The 16061-nt window shown below is 43.8% G+C and overlaps 1 protein-coding gene and 1 long non-coding RNA gene across 5 annotated transcripts in view; one reads left to right on the top strand and one right to left on the bottom strand.

Annotated features, from left to right (window-relative positions):
* Positions 1-13406, top strand: part of LOC121032988 (uncharacterized) — a 13990-nt gene extending 584 nt beyond the window's left edge. Inside the window, exons 2-4 of one of the 3 annotated variants that reach the window (XR_005791639.1) lie at positions 3042-3354; positions 4219-4374; positions 13019-13406. This is a non-coding gene — a long non-coding RNA (uncharacterized LOC121032988). Of the gene's footprint in view, positions 1-2636; positions 3355-4218; positions 4375-9428; positions 9753-13018 lie in introns of those variants that run through there. The other 2 variants (XR_005791640.1, XR_005791638.1) reach the window with 2 other exon arrangements.
* Positions 1-16061, bottom strand: part of LOC121032985 (urea transporter 2-like) — a 469683-nt gene that overhangs the window by 35018 nt on the left and 418604 nt on the right. The gene's annotated exons all lie outside the window — the stretch shown is intronic.

Below are 16061 nucleotides of genomic sequence, written 5' to 3' on the forward strand. Positions count from 1 at the left end.
CGAACTCTGCAAATTCCACACTGCTCTCTCTGTGCGCATAATACTTCGTACTCTACAAAGTACTCTCCTATCCAGAACTGCATTTGTTTCTCTGAATGATCCCATGATGGGGAGAGGGACAGGGTGGTGTTATTCTTATTTCACTGGCCCAGAGAAGTGAGGGTTCTCACCTGAGTCACACAGGGCATTGACACAGTGGCTGGGGCTGACCCTGCCTCCTAATGCTCAGGCCTGGGCTCTTTCCACAACACCATCACTGACCCCATGGGCTCTGCCCCCAGGATGTCTCTCTCCCCTCATGCAGAGCTCAGAGGCTAGTGCGTCCTCCATTCTCCCTGGGGCCTGGCTTTATGTAGTTTAGGTTTCATGTGTACAAATACATGCCTCCTTCTGGGAACTGAACCATGGCCTCAAACTGGAACTTCCTATGTGCAACTTGGGGCAGTATGCAACCCCGTTCTTCCATTTGGCAGGGATACAGTTCTTCCGAAATTAACCTCTCCAAGGACTTAGTTTGGCATATTCTTTAGGCCCCTGGGCTACTCCTCTTCTTTTCAGTAAAACCTTGATAATGTTTTCCCTGCACAGATGTTTATTTTCTAGAAGTGACAGGGATGAGAGTGGGGAGGCAGGGCTGTCCCTGGGAGGGTGCAGAAATTGGGACAGATCCCATCAGGCGCTATCCCTGGAGCCTCTAATCTGGGCACAACTCAGAGTCAGGTGACACTGAAGGCCTTCTGGAGACAGAGTGGAGGTGTTCTGAAGGGGGAGGGGGTGGTGTTGGGTACAGGTAAAGAAGGGCAGTTAAGGGGATGGTGTTAAGTCTCAGGTCTTAAGCAGCAGACAAAGGGGCCCCAGAGCGGGGTTCTCCTAGTGCAGCACCCCACTGCCCCATCCTCCATGCTTTTGGATAGACTTCCGAGCATTCTGTAATGTGCTTGGGAGCCATTACAGGCACTGGCTTCCCCAAGTCACCCTCCGTCTTCAAACATGACCTCACTTTCTGCACATGATGGAAAAACAACTGGGCGAGTAGGGGGCAATGCTGTTTTCAGGGCACCTTCCCTTTCCCTTCAGCCAGATGTGAATGCTTCTTCCTTTCAACCCTGAGAGCAGATTCTCATCCCTGACAGCACACAACCACCTTTCTTTTGGGAGCTTTAAAAAAATGGTGATCCTGGGCTCCTCCTCCAGAGATTGTGGCTTCAGTGAGTGGTCTGGGGTGCAGCATGGGCACTGAGAATGTTAAGAGCTCTCCAGGTGATGCTGATGCTGATGTGCAGCCCAGACTGAGAAGCAATGACCTGGACCTTTGGGTGTCTGAACCTTGCAGAACACATTTTATTGCCCTGTTACTCATGGTGCAGGCTGAGGATCAGCTACATTTCTTTTTTCTTTTCTTGTTTTTTTTTTTTTTTTTTTTCAAGGGGGGGGGGAGGGGATACGAATGGATGCACATGTGAGCAGGGGAGGGGCAGAGGGAGAGGGAGAGAGAGAGAATCTTAAGCAGGCTCCATACTCAACGTGGAGCCCAATGCTGGGCTTGATCCCACAACCATGAGAGCATGATCTGAGCTGAAATTAAGAGGTGGACGCTCAACTGACTGAGCCACCCAGACAGACCCTCACTGCATTTCTAAGTGCAGGTTCTAGGCCCTTTCTCAGAAGCAGACTTTGCATTTGAATAAGACCTTCAGGTGGTTCCTTTACTCATAAGCTCTGGGAAGCACAGGGGCAGGGGTCTAGCTGGGCAGTGCTCTTGTAGGGAGAAGGCACTGGGTGTGGGGAGCTACAAGAAGGGAGCAGGAGGAGAGGGCCTGGGCACAATCTCCATTCTTTTCAGAACTTTGGCTGAGTGGTGAAAGCATTTGGTAAACAAGTGAAACCAGATTAGATTTACCAACAGCAAAACCAAAACGAAACCAAAGCTAGATTTATTATTTTCATTAAATACCATTTACATCCTCTACCTCCAGATGAAAGGAGATGGCAAACACCCCAGTCCTTTCCATCATGTGTCTTGGCCTGTGGCAGTTAAATCCCAGCTTCCCACGCAACCTGTGCAGGGCCCTAACCATGGCATGCTCCCGAGAAAGCCAGTTTGTAAGGGGTGCACAGTTTCAGAAATAAAAGTGTAGCACCTATGGAAATGGAGGCTCCTCCCATTGTTGAAAATACCTAAATCGAAAACTCACCTTTGCTTTGTAAGCTCAGACAACACCATAAAGAGGAGATGAGGTTGGGTCCTTGCTGTGAATGGCCCCAAGAGGGCATAAACATGGATTCATGTTGGGGTGAGTCAAGGTTAGGAGGCTTTAGTCATGACAGCCTCATGCTATGAACATCAGTGGGATGCTGGGGTGGGGGGGGGGTATGCAGGAATGAAGGGCACTAGTAAGAACATCAGTAATCAAACAATAAGTTCGTGCCATATTGGAGAAGACAGAATAGAGGAAGCCCCCCCCCCCCAGAGTGGAAGGGGACATTACGTGGGGGTAGTGAGAAGAGGAATACAGTTGGAATTGGCAGGCAGGAAGGAAAAAGTGGGAGGACTGGGGCATTACAGGGAGACGTAAGGGAAGTGGCAGGGGAGGGAGGAGAATAGGAGGAAGGAGAAAGAGAAGAGAGGAGAGAAACCTCAGAGTCACAGCACAGTAGGAGGATTGAAGTGCTGGTGGGAGAGGATGTGCTGAGAAGGAGATGGAGCAGGTGAGGAGATGGGCTGGGGAGACAGATGGGCACTCCTGAGCCCTCTGTCTCTGCTCTGAAGGGGCCACAGCCTCCAGGCTGCCAGACTCCCTGGCAAGGCTTCTCCCCCCTCCTCCTCTCTTGCATGAGTCCTGTGAAGGATGGAGCAACAGTCTTCCTGGGGAGAGGAAGTGAGCTGTTCTGTCACACTGCCCTGTATGTGGCCCTGGCACATCATGTGGTTCCAGAGACAGCCAGCTCCGGACCAGCTACCGAAGAAGGAAAAGCAGAGGGATCCTGGTGTGGAGATGGGGACTTAATCTAACTTTATCCCACTCTTTCTTCTCCTTCAGCCCTAACCAGATTTCCTAACCAAATTTCCAGCCCTAACCAAATGAGCTTTCCTCAGATCTCCAAAGAAGCCACTTGGGGTTACAACAGTTGAGTGTTAAAGAAAGTATGCATTTAGCAAGTGGCCGAAGACATTTGCTGAGATGCTTGTCCTCTGACGCCCTGCAGCTTGACTGCTGTAATGGGAGAGATATGTTGGCTATATTTATGCAGTCAAGCCTCCGAAGAGATGGAATTTATCTGGACATCACTGGAAAACAAATTTTGTTGTGAAACCTCTGAAGATGTGTTTTCTCGAGAGCATCTGAAAGGAGGGTGAGTGTTGATGAGCAAACTCCACAGGGATGGTCACAGTGGGTGGAACCAAAAGAACATGGCCTTGGGAGTCCAGCCAAATTCTAGCTCTGCCATCTACCATGTACCACGTGGGGATTCCTCCTCATCTGGGAAGCAGAATAGTGATTGCTGCCTCATAAGGCAACATGTAGAGGGCTGAGCAGCACACTACTCCACGAACCGTAGGTGTCACCAAATGTCAGTTTCTGCCTACGTCCTCCCGGCTTTTCTGGGGCTGTTCATAAGCTCTAAAGGCTCCAACTACCAGGAATTTAATGAGAGTAGATTTGCTGATGTAAATATTTAGAAATGTTCATCTTCCTAAAACACTAATTTCTCCATAGCAGATCCTACATTGGATATTGCTTATTAATTCAAATGTTTGTTGAGTACCTACTATGTGTCAGTCACTAGAGATTCATCAGTGAGCAAGACAAAGTTCTTCTTGTCCTCATGGAAACCAGAAGGTACACTGTGAGTGTCCAGGGATGGGACTGCCCTGCTTCCCACTGTGGGGGTGGGTAGAGAATGAAGGTGGAAATGAGGGGAGCATTTTTTGGTTGACTCAATGAAGGAGGGGTACCACTACTATTTAGTGGTGAAGGCCAGGGAGGCCACATATCCTGCAATATGCAGGACAAGCCTATATGACAAGGAATGGTCCCCCACAAAATGCTCAGTGAGAAAACCTGGTAAGCCAGGGATGCAAAAAGTCATGAAAGTCAAAAACTTCCCTGTTGGTAGAAAGGTTTTTAATACCATCATTTCTCCAAGATCAACTTTGAAAAGATATTTTAATTGGATGTGAAGGAGTCCTGTGTCCTGTTTCTTTCTGTTTTTCAGAGTTTACAGAGCCATCCTTCTAAGGGTCTGTGATTCCATTGCCTTTTTGGTGGTGCTCCTAATTCCTTCATGACCCGGCTGATACAACTGTGAACTAGGAAGTAGGATTCAACCAAGACTCCAACTTGCAGGCCCCTTGATCAGTGCTTTGCCTCTGTAAGTGGTCCAGTTCTGGTTGGGGGTACAGATGGGGATCACAGATCAGGGAGAAGACAAATGGCTCATTTGGAGAACCAAACCCATTGTCTTAGTTGCATTAATTCTACACACCAACCCACTACGGCAAAAGGCAGGTAAAGTACACCTCTCAAAACTGATGGCCCATCTATAACATCTTCAAGGGCTTCTGAGGTTCTAAGACATAAACATTTTGGGGAATATGCCTTCAAATGAGATGATAGTATCACCCACCCAATAATCATAATCTTTTTAGTTTAAGCCTCTCCTTGTCATGTTTAAAAAAGTCATATGTAGTCACTACGAAAATTTCAAATACTGAAGAGCACAGGAAGAATGCAGAAACTTACTGCCACTTCCCAAATGCAGAAATGGCCATCATAAACATTGGGGAGCTGTCCTTCCAGATACCTTTGTGCTCATATTCCTGAGCAGCAAAAGAAAAAATGGAAAGACAAAATTATTTCCTAGAAATAGGGTAATGTCTTATGAGCTATTATTTTTGTTTTGTTTTTGTTTTTTTCAGCTATTGTTTTTTAACGGAAAGTATCATATTTAATTTTGTGTGACTTGAACAAAAGAAAAATGAATTAAAGTGAAACTAGAGAAACTGCTAAACTTCAGATAAATGTTTATTCACCATGGGAAATATTTTTAGTTTTTGTAACCTTTTAAGGTTAAGAAAACAGAAAAAGCATTTAAAAAATTAAGAACTCAGTATCTTTAAAAAAAAATCCAGGTTTCATATTTAGGTAGTACTGATTGCCTCCTAACTAAGAAAAATAGGAAAACTGTTTTCATATGCTTTTATCAATTTTTACTAATTTTATTATTATTATTATTATTATTATTATTGAATTGTCAAGGTTTATACCATTTCATTCCATTCCTTAATTGTAATTCATAATTTCATACATTTCTGTTCCTATCTATTGAATAAAGATATATATATATATATATATATATGTATACATAAAAAGGAATTCAGCAATTATCACTAATTTTTTATAGTTTATATGTTCCCAAGTACTTTATTTTATTTATTTATTTATTTATTTATTTATTTATTTTTTTCAACGTTGATTTATTTTTGGGACAGAGAGAGACAGAACATGAACGGGGGAGGGGCAGAGAGAGAGGGAGACACAGAATCGGAAGCAGGCTCCAGGCTCTGAGCCATCAGCCCAGAGCCCGACGCGGGGCTCGAACCCACGGACCGCGAGTTCATGACCTGGCTGAAGTCGGACGCTTAACCGACTGAGCCACCCAGGCGCCCCCCAAGTACTTTATTTTATTTCACCATGTGGGTGACATTTTATCACACACACACAATGCATAATTTATATACATATATATTCACAAGAAAGCCCCATAGATGCTTTATCTCTTGAGTTGCTCCATTTTGGAGAATGTTTATATGTTGCTTAAGGGACAAATTTATTCTTTCTTCACATATTTTCTGAGTGTCTAATGAGTGTGCTCCAGAGCTAAAATCTTGACAAAGATTAAAGTATCTCTAAGAATATCTTACAAACTTGCATTGAGACATTCAAAATCCCTTCCAAATCACAATGACAGTAAATGGAAGAGTTCACCTACCCTATTAGGCCATTATGAAGTGTGACAGCCAACCTCCACAGTGGCCCTTGGTGACCCTTGCTTCCCGGTACTCACAGAGCTGACCTGTGTAACCAACAGGACATCATAGAAAGGAGGTTCTGTCCCTTCTGGGGCTAGGTTTAAAAGACACTGCCACTTCAAGGGGCGCCTGGGTGGCGCAGTCGGTTAAGCGTCCGACTTCAGCCAGGTCACGATCTCGTGGTCCGTGAGTTCGAGCCCTGCGTCGGGCTCTGGGCTGATGGCTCAGAGCCTGGAGCCTGTTTCCAATTCTGTGTCTCCCTCTCTCTCTGCCCCTCCCCTGTTCATGCTCTGTCTCTCTCTGTCCCAAAAATAAATAAATGTTGAAAAAAAAATTTAAAAGACACTGCCACTTCAGCCTTGCATTTTTGGGTCACTTGCTCTGGGGGAACTGCAGCCTTAGGAGTCTGTCGTGGAGAGGAACTGAGACCTCTTGGCAACAACCAGCATCAGCTGGCTAGATGCACAAGAGAGTCATCTTAAGAGTGGATCCTCCAGCTCCAGTAAAGCCTTTAGTAAAGCCATCATCATGACAGCCATCTCATTAGAGACTCTAAGCCAGAACCACCCAGCTATGTTGCTCCCAGATTCCTGGCCAAAGACATTTTTCTTGTTTTAAGTTGCTAAGTTTTGGGCAATTTGTTACACATCAGTAGATAACTAATACATTAGCCATTAATACCTCTTCAAAGATCTAATTAGCCAGTCTCTTAGCAGAATCCCAGAAAGGTATACTTTTTTATGAAGGAAAAAGGAAGGAATTGATACTTACTGACATCTACTATGTGGTAGGTAATGCTCTCTGTGTTATCTAATCCTCATAGCAACCTTGTAGAATAGTGTAGAGGGCACCTTTTTTAGAATTTGGAGGTAGTCTGCTGCCAAAATGAGACAATAGTGCATATAAGAAGGATCTGTTGGCCTCACACTTTTGCAGGAAATTCGTTTCCTGTTGGTTGAACTTCATAGGGCAAAAATGTCTTTTGGGGGAAAAAAAACCACTTCTGGGTGAGAATCAGTTGTGAAACACAATCAACACACTAATTTAGGAGGAATGTATATGGCCAGCCTGTGGCTCACTCTGTGGGGACACACCTGAGAAGTACCAGCCAGCATTATCTTCAAGGGGGTTTACTTCAGAAATAACATTTAAAGGCAGGAACAGAATCAGAAAGCAAAGTAAGAAAGTACTGAAACAGTGATTGTGTTTCATCATTTGATTATTTGGCTGTCCTTAGCAAGGACCTCTCATCTGCAAGTCTTGCAGCCTTGAAGGATGTGACAGACATGACCTCCAGGAGCTCTGTCCTTCAGGAGCTGAGGGGTGGTTAGACACATTAAAAAAACAGAATGTAATTTAGGATATCCCATGCTGGAGCCTGTAGGGTGGCTTGCTCAATCCTTCTAGGGTACCTTACTATATCCAAGAGGCTAGAAAGTTAAAAGTCAAATTTCTCAGGGGCACCTGGGTGGCTCAGTCGGTTAAGCATCCGATTTTGGCCTAGGTCATGATCTCATGGTTTATAAGTTCAAGTCTGCACCTGGCTCTGCGCTGACAGTTCGGAGCCTGGAGCCTGCTTCAGATTCTGTCTCTGTCTCTCTCTGCCCCTCCCCTGCTCCCACTTTGTCTCCCTCTCTCTCAAAAATAAATAAACATTAAAAAATAAAAAAATCAAATTTCTCAGCTTCTCTTGCAGCTGAGGTTTTAGAATAAAATCAGGCTTTGTCAATTTGAGGCATTAGGCAAAATTTAGAAGGTAGAAGTGAAGCAGAAGTCTTGCCTTTTCAGCTGTTTTCTCCTGAAAGAAGGGTCATGGACAGATGATGTTTTTTGCTGCTCACTGCTCAGCCACTAGCTTTGTGGGTTTGAGGGGCAGGAGCTATAGTGACGTCATGATTCTGGCTTCCTGATTCCTGGAATATAATGGTGGGTTTTTGAACTCAGTAGTTTCAGTGGTGGTCTCAGAGGTAGTAGCTCCTATGGTAGGTCAGTTCTGTAGTGTTTCAGGAGTAATTACTGGCCCAAAGCTCACTCCTACAACTGTGTCCCCAATTTTGTGAGCCCCTAAATTACTGTATTAAATCCCTTTCTGCTTAAAATACCTGTAGGGGTTTCTGTTTTATGTACTAAACCTTGACCAATAGATGCCATAAGAAAGGAGACTGGGGCAGGAGGCAGGGGACAAGAGGGAAGGGGTAATTAGGAAGGAATTTTTGGAGGAGCTAACTTTTTAGCTTAAAGGAAGAAGGCCTGTAAACAGCCCAACAGAAGAGATGAAAGCCCCTTAGTGGGAGTGATTACAAGAGTCTATTTCTCTTTCCCCCAAGTTGGTACCTCCCTATCACCTTCCACCCTTCAGAAGGATGGGTTATGGCTTTTGTTAAGGCCTGGACTTGAATGAATAGTCACTTGGAGTTTCAGTTTGTTGTCACTGGAAAGTGTGTTATTTCAGTACGGGATTCAATACCCAGAAAACAGATTCTCATGGAGCCCCCTCATGGATCCTGCAAAGATAAATACATCTGGAGAAGGCAGTGCTTTTCCTTTCCTGTTGCCTTCCTTCATCACCCTGCTGGAAACTGCACGCTGCTATCTGGGCTTAGCTCCTGATCACCTATCTCCCTGGGGGAGGATAAAACAGAGGGACCAGGTGTTCTCTGACATGGCAAATCAGAAGAAAAATCACTGTATTGGGAGTGAGGAGACCTGGGGTCTAAATTTAGCTTTGCTGCCTACCAGCTGTTTAACCTTGGGCAAGTTTAATGGATAACCAAATTTTTACTATCGTGTGAATCTTCCCACTTTTCTCCAGGCTGCAGCCTTAAGTCAGACCATTATCATACCTCCTGTTATAACTCCTGGTATCTGTGTATGCTCCACAATCCGTTCTCCTTGGTGCATTCAGAATAATTTGCAAGAATGCAAATCATGTCATATCACCCCTTCTTTAAGACTCTTTAATGCTTCCCAGTGAACCCAGGATGCCCAAACTCCCAGGCAGGACATTAAGTCCAACTTGGTCTCAGTGTACCTCTCCAATTTCCTCTCCTCTCTCCTCTCCAGAAGAGGCTTCATTTTAAGGTGAACTAGAACCAGGGGTCCCCAAAGTGGGACATTCATCCTGAGGGGTATTGTAAGACACTCAGTCAATTGGGGTGTGGATACATATTAGAACTTCTATGTATATTTTTATCTAAAAATTGAGATAAACTTAAGGTATCCTGGTTCAGATCCTTTTTCAAGTTGTCATATGTCATTTATGGATCTTATGTACCACACCTTTAGTGTTGCAAGATTAGGAGGTTAGTGGCTATCTATTTAGGCTCTGGAGGAAAACTTTCTGAATAAGTGCTTCTTATTGGTTATTAATATTATTATTATCATTCTGGAATAGAGTGGAATTTCCATGGTACAAAAGGATTGACACAAAATGGACAAATGGATTAGAAAGAGTCCTACGAAGAAATTTCAGAACATAAAAAATGACTAATATAAGTCCAAATAAATCACAGGAAAGTGGTGCTATTGCTTCTTCAGTTCTGATTATGTTCTGATGATTCCAGCCACATTAGAAAGTAAAGGCAATGACAACCTAATTAGCCACAATAAGAATTAGGCCCCCAAAATGTCAAAATTATGAAGTCTACTTTAAAAAGGCTTACATTCTACTACAAAGCTGTAATCATCAATACAGTATGGTATTGGCACAAGAACAGACACATAGACCAATGGAATGGAACAAAGAACCCAGAATTGGACCCACAAATGTATGGCCAGCTAATCTTTGACAAAGCAGGAAGGAGTATCCAATGGAAACAAAGACAGTCTCTTTACCAAATGGTTCTGGGAGAATTGGACAGCAACAAGCCAAAGAATGAAAACTAGAACACTTTCTTATACCGTACACCAAAATAAACTCAAATTGGATGAAAGACCTGAATGTGAGACAGGAAACCATCAAAACCCTAGAGAAGAAAGCAGGCAACAACCTTTTTGACCTCAGCTGCAGCAATTTCTTACTTGACACATCTCCAAAGGCAAGGGAATTAAAAGCAAAAATGAACTATTGGGACCTCATCAAGATAAAAATGCTTCTGCACTGCAAAGCAAATAATCAACGAAACTAAAAGGCAACCAATGGAATGGGAAAAGATATTTGCAAATGACATATCAGATAAAGGGTTAGTATCCAAAATCTATAAAGAACTCACCAAACTCCACACCTGAAAAACAAATAATCCAGTGAAGAAATGGGCAGAAGACATGAATAGACACTTCTCTAAAGAAGACATCCACATGGCCAACAGGCACATGAAAAGATGCTCAACGTTGCTCCTCATCAGGGAAATACAAATCAAAACCACCCTCAGATACCACCTCACACCAGTCAGAGTGGCTAAAATGAACAAATCAGGAGACTATTGATGCTGGAGAGGATGTGGAGAAACCGGAACCCTCTTGCACTGTTGGTGGGAATGCAAACTGGTGCAGCCGCTCTGGAAAACAGTGTGGAGGTTCCTCAAAAAACTAAAAATAGATCTACCCTATGACCCAGCAATAGCACTGCTAGGAATTTACCCGAGGGATACAGGAGTGCTGATGCATAGGGGCACATGTACCCCAATGTTTATAACAGCAGTTTCAACAATAGTCAAATTATGTTAAGAGCCTAAATGTCCATCAACTGATGAATGGATAAAGAAGATGTGGTTTATATATACAATCAAATACTACTTGGCAATGAGAAAGAATAAAATCAGGCCATTTGCAGCAATGTGGATAGAACTGGAGGGTATTATGCTAAGTGAAATAAGTCAGTCAGAGAAAGACAGATATCATATGTTTTCACTCATATATGGATCTTGAGAAGCTTAACAGAAGACCATGGGGGAAGGGAAGGGAAAAAAAGTTACAAACAGAGAGGGAGGGAGGCAAACCATAAGAGACTCTTAAATACAGAGAACAAACTGAAGGTTGATGGGGGTGGGGGAGAGGGGAAAGTGGGTGATGGGCATTGAGGAGGGCACTTGTTAGGATGAGCACTGGGTGTTGTATGGAAGCCAATTTGACAATAAATTATATTAAAAAAAAATAAAAAGGGTTTACATTGACTATCATTATAGATGACCCTGACCTGTGTATTGTGCCTTGACATATTGGCTGATGTAGATACATAAATATAATTTGTAATTAAACAAACGTATTGGGGTGCCTGCTCAAAAATATTTTTCTGGTAGAACTGCACAGTAAAGAAATTTGGAAACCACTGAGCTAAGGACAGATTTGGGTCTAAACGGTACAAGACACCCCAGATCCAATAAACGTCCTCTGGCCCTAATGTAAGAGTGTGCACTTCTTGGTTATTGATGCTTTTAATGCATTCATAAAGCAGAGTTGTTACTGAGCAGTGTATTTTCAATGGATTTTAAAAGAGTAGACTTCAAAATTTGGGAGTATTTTATCTGCAAAATCATTTGATCTGATATTATCTGATATTTACTCAGAATAAAACAAGGTCAATGTTATGTACCATACAAAATTTTGTCACTGATAGTATGGGTTATGTGACTTGCACCCTCATGACGGTGAATTGCCTGCTGACATTAGGACCAATTGGGTCGCACACCAGCTCCATCATTAGAAGCCAGAAAGCAATGCCTTTTTTGCTCCAGTTATTCTTGAAGTAATTTGTTTACCCCAGCCATCAGAACACAGTCAATAAACTGCAGGGATTGACAAAGTGGCACTGTACAGGCAACAAGGAAAATTGGAAAAGTGAATTGTAGGTGGTGAGTGGTTAGCAATAAATAATCAGTTTATTCCAGTTGCAGAAATGTCTATGACCAGGAGAAAATCTGACCAGTGAAAGTTTTGAATTGGACAAAAGTGGGCCACTTAATTCTCCATGAATACATTCAAGAGTGAATATGTTTGGATTCTCTAAGCAAGACTGCTCTTCACAATACTTGGCTTTGTTAAAATCCTGTCTGCTGACATTTGGATTCTCTCCAGTTACCTGGCATCCGAAATTATATCATTAGTGATTTACTCCTTTGAACTAAACATAGACCTCTTCAGGTATCCTCTTTTGAAAAACAAGCACCCTTGGAAAGATTTAGCACAGTAAGTAAAAGATCCCTTGGTATAACTTGGTCTACTAAATGGCTGCCCCTGCAGGGAGAGCTCTGGAACAGTAAGTATCAAGGCTCCAGGCATCCTGGGGAGGGTGTGTGAGGAGGTGGGGAGCTGGGAAAGGGTGAGGTGAGGCTTGAGAAAAGAGTAAAGGTAGAGAAGGAGGGTGCCAAAGGCCAGGTTGAAGGGTTTCAGTTTAAACAAAGAAACTGATTTTAATTCTTTAGTTCAGGTCTAAAATAGACTGTGCCAAACACTGAATTCATCGTAATCCTCTGGACTTGGGAAGGCATCATATCTTTCAGAATTAATTCAGTATAATATAACACTCAAGGGACCCCAAATAAATACAATCAACTTTCAGTTTTCAGTGAACCTGCCATGAGCTTGTTGATGGTTGACAGGCAATTGGGGACACAAATCAGCACTCCCTGGGCAATCACACCCATTTTCTTATCAATTATGGACAAACGAGACAGGAAGGTGAATTTCTAGAAAGAATAGAAAAATGCTCTTCAGTGCAGCAAATTGTCCTGATTAGGGACTACCTGTCATACATCTTGCAGGATCCCATTCCTCATTGTTATTGTGGATGATTGAGCAGTGGCCGTTCTGATGGAATCTCTTTGATGATTTCATTTCTGATGTTCACTTCCCTGCTTGTTCAGCAAGCTGCACATCTGGTCAATATCCTCCCCACCCCACACACAACTGATTGATTTAGTAGATTCAGTGGGAAAAAAAATCAAAGTAGTTCGACAAAAATGTACTTTTTGATAGAAGTTATTAGTCAGTTGCTAACTAAACTGATAGGTTACTTTTATCTTGATTTTTTTTTATTTTTGTTTTCAGAAATAACAAGTTTAGCTGACTAAAAAGACCAGGTGTCTAATCGACTTGGCTGGTTGTGCTGACAGATATTTGATGTGACATCCATTGACTACACTGATGGGAATTTGAATAAGTTCAAGTCAAAATGTTTGAATTCATCAGTGGGGAGTGTCAACCAATTTTTGCTCTGGAGAAAGCACTCAAATGTCTGCATTTTACAATGAGGAAGTACAAGCTGTTTGGCCTCAAGAAATAAGTGATCCAAGAGGAGATTTTTTTGAAAGGACCTGAGTGATATTTTGTGTCTTCTGATCTCTTGTAAGAACCTGAGTTTGTTCAGGAAAGACCAACTCATGTGCCCATTACAATTACATGGTCTCTGGGGGAAAGTAAAAGCAGTGGAAGTGATTCTGAGTAGAGATGTTTTTCACATTACACCAGAGACCTCATACTAACTCTCTTCCTGAGCTTTCTAGAGCCAGACCATGGGAAAGCAGAGCAGGAGGTAAAAGGGGTTTTCAGTTTTCCATAATCCCTGCTCCCGCCATGCCTCACACTCCTTTGTCCACCTCTGTCCTCCCTTTATCAGGGTGTCCAACTCTCATACTGTCCCTTTCTAGGGCAAATAGCCTCCAATCCCCCCACGGAAGGAGTGACAAATCATGCTGCTCCCTAAGCCTCCCCAAGAGAGATTACATTTGTCAGGGACTGACATTTTGGTCAAACACTTACTATGAACCAGGCGCTATACTGAGCAATGTACACATGTTCCTAACAACCACTGACCATCGTATGTCTCATCTATGGCCTTAAAAATTTTTTTTAATGTTTCTTTATTTTTGAGAGAGAGAGCATGAGCAGGAAAAGGGCAGAGAGAGAGAGAGAGAGAGAGAGAGAGAGAGACAGAGTCAGAAACAGACTCCAGGCTTTGAGCTGTCAGCACAGAGCCTGATGTGGGGCTCGACCTCATGAGCTGTGAGATCGTGACCTGAGCTGAAGTCAGACGCTTAACCAACCAAGCCACCCAAGCGCCCCTCGTCTATGGCCATTAGTTAATGAAATAACTCTCTTGGCTGAAGTTGAGAGCTGAAATTCTGTCAAATATATTTGTCTTGGTCTGGGCAGTGAACTAGCACTCCTCGAGCAGGCCCTGGATCCCGGAGAGATGGGGGGCCCTTGGGCATCACACACGGCCATGCACGCCCTCAGCTGGCATAAATTACTGGCATAAATTACATAAATTACAACGCAAAGGCTCTGACTGTTTAGATCTTTCAGCCAGTCTTGCCAAAGCAGAAGCTTCTATGATGAGGCCAAAGGAAAGCTCCCAAGCTTGTCTGAGGAAGCACATGTCACTCTAGTTCAGCAGAAAAGACATAAAGGTTGAGGGTCCCTAAGGCTTTTTCTCGCCTTACTACAGTTTTGGGTCCCTTAAGTCAATGCTTACTAATAGTTCAGTCTTACTTTCAATGCTTACTACTGGGTCAATCTGATGAGTTCATTTGAGGAAAAACGTCATGTAGACTTTCGATGACTTCATTCAGCAAACATCTATGCAGTGGTGCAAATGTTGGCTGGGCAGGGGAAGTCCTGGATCATCAATGGAGAGAGCTAGCCCGGTGGACTATATGCATATAAGAAAAAAATCTCCATTGCAATTAAGATGATGAACTCAAAGCAGGTGTACATAGACCCATAAAATATTACATCCTTTAGAAACCTGAATGGTGGAACTGGCCCAGCCTGTCCCTTTCTTACTGTGTGGCTACAGAGTAGTTATATTACAAAGCATGTGCATTGTCCTCTCTACATTCAGGGTCAGAGTCCGTTGCCTACAGAGGGGTGGGGAAAAGCCTGGGAAAGAAGGAGATGGTTGAGAGGTCCAGTTCTGGTCAGGCTTTCCTACTTGTCTTATATGTATTAGGTAAGACAGGTGCTTCCCCATAAGTGTACCTTTATTACTTCAGATTTTTTCTTCACAGTGCCCCTCAGGTGGCAGATTGGGCTAAAGTTCAGAGAGGCTACATGACTTGCCCAAAGACACACAGCCAGTGGCTGGTTGAGTCAGCATATGGTACAGGTTGGGGTGCGTACTCTCTTTTGCCTTTTCCACCAGACCATGTGGTATTGTGCTGATCACCCTGAGGGGAGGCAGCCAGGTTTACTGGAATGAGGCACAGCATGGGGAAATGGCAAAGAATGAGGTTCTGGAGCCAGATTATGCAGTTTGAGTCTTAGTGTCCCCCACTTCCCAGCATCATGGCCTTGGGCTAATTATAGGGCCTGAGACCCCCCCCCATATGCAAAATTAGGACTGTGGTAATATCTACCCAGAGTTGGCTTCAAGGGCATGTGACCAGTGCAATTGTATATAGTCTTGTGCTTAAAAGGGCCCCAGGCTTGGGGTTTGATGCTCCACAAGCACCATCTTGAAATTCTTAATAATTCAAACTTATTCAATTGTTCAAAATCCTAACATTGTGTTTTATATGTGAAATTTGATAGGTCAGTGGACCATGAATGGGGGTGACTTGGATCCTTGGCTTATACTCAGTCCTGCCTCCTGCTGCCTCTCCTGTTCTCAACTGCCTTTAGGTGCCCAGGGCCTCTCCCTCCTGGCCCCTCACCCTGGGACTGCTGCTACCCTCTGTGCTCAGGTGCGCACAGGTGTGGGGAGGGTTGGAGTTAGGTGATGCACCCTGCAGCACTTTGGCCCATTCCTGGTACTGAGCAGAACCTGGCACATAGATGGCAGTCCCTTGGGGATCATGCATTCACAGTGGGCTGGGCTGGAGGGCTTGTGGGAAGGGGAGACCCCTGGCTCAACTCTCCAACTTTGATTGGGCCTCAGTGTGGCAATCTGATGGCTGGTGGGAGGGAAACCTGCAGAGAGTGGATCTTTTGTGTGTACACTTAGTCACTGGGTGGGGCCCTGTGCAGTGAGAGTCTGTGCTCACCTAGCAAGAATCCCTGAGCTTCTGGGACCTCATCATTAAATAGCAGATAAAAACATCATGATAGGTTATGACAGGTCAAGAAGAGAGAGGGAGGGAGTGGTGGTGGG

The sequence above is a fragment of the Herpailurus yagouaroundi genome, unplaced genomic scaffold (genome assembly GCF_014898765.1).
Source record: "Herpailurus yagouaroundi ecotype Mexico unplaced genomic scaffold, PumYag 142, whole genome shotgun sequence".
In the NCBI taxonomy this organism is placed as follows: Eukaryota; Metazoa; Chordata; class Mammalia; order Carnivora; family Felidae; genus Herpailurus; species Herpailurus yagouaroundi.